Genomic DNA, 1,108 nt, shown 5'->3' with positions numbered 1-1,108 from the left:
GATCACAACAAATTCTGAGCAGAGATGCATATTGGAGAAAGAATCTGAATGTGTGAGACTATTCAAGCAAGAAGGCACTTGCTACCAGCAAGCAAAGCTGGTCCTGAACACAGCTGTCCCAGATCGGCTGCCTGCCAGGGAAAGGGAGATGGATGTCATCAGGAGTTTCCTGAGGGAACACATCTGTGGGAAAAAAGCTGGAAGCCTTTACCTTTCTGGTGCTCCTGGAACTGGAAAAACTGCCTGCTTAAGCCGGATTCTGCAAGACCTCAAGAAGGAACTGAAAGGCTTTAAAACTATCATGCTGAATTGCATGTCCTTGAGGAGTGCCCAGGCTGTATTCCCAGCTATTGCTCAGGAGATTTGTCAGGAAGAGGTATCCAAGCCAGCTGGGAAGGACATGATGAGGAAATTAGAAAAACATATGACTGCAGAGAAGGGCCCCATGATTGTGTTGGTATTGGATGAGATGGATCAACTGGACAGCAAAGGCCAGGATGTATTGTACACACTATTTGAATGGCCACGGCTGAGCAATTCTCGCTTGGTGCTGATTGGTATTGCTAATACCCTGGATCTCACAGATAGAATTCTGCCTAGGCTTCAAGCTAGAGAAAAATGTAAGCCACAGCTGTTGAACTTCCCACCTTATACCAGAAATCAGATAGTCGCTATTTTGCAAGATCGACTTACTCAGGTATCTAGAGATCAGGTTCTGGACAATGCTGCAATTCAATTCTGTGCCCGCAAAGTCTCTGCTGTTTCAGGAGATGTTCGCAAAGCACTAGATGTTTGCAGGAGAGCTATTGAAATTGTAGAGTCAGATGTCAAAAGCCAGACTGTTCTCAAACCACTGTCTGAATGTAAATCACCTTCTGAGCCTCTGATTCCCAAGAGGGTTGGTCTTATTCACATATCCCAAGTCATATCAGAAGTTGATGGTAATAGGATGACCTTGAGCCAAGGAGCACAAGATTCCTTCCCTCTTCAGCAGAAGATCTTGGTCTGCTCTTTGATGCTCTTGATCAGGCAGTTGAAAATCAAAGAGGTCACTCTGGGGAAGTTATATGAAGCCTACAGTAAAGTCTGTCGCAAACAGCAGGTGGCA

At 45.4% G+C, this 1,108-nt stretch overlaps 1 pseudogene across 1 annotated transcript; it reads left to right on the top strand.

Annotated features, from left to right (window-relative positions):
* The first annotated feature begins 6 nt into the window (after positions 1-6).
* LOC116273550 lies at positions 7-1,102 on the top strand (annotated as a pseudogene). Its single transcript, XR_004181865.1, has one exon. The product of XR_004181865.1 is annotated as a cell division control protein 6 homolog pseudogene (transcript).
* The last annotated feature ends 6 nt before the right edge of the window (positions 1,103-1,108 follow it).

Source organism: Papio anubis, unplaced genomic scaffold (assembly GCF_008728515.1).
Source record: "Papio anubis isolate 15944 unplaced genomic scaffold, Panubis1.0 scaffold8648, whole genome shotgun sequence".
Taxonomy (NCBI): domain Eukaryota; kingdom Metazoa; phylum Chordata; class Mammalia; order Primates; family Cercopithecidae; genus Papio; species Papio anubis.
This window is presented reverse-complemented; position numbering and strand designations above follow the sequence as displayed.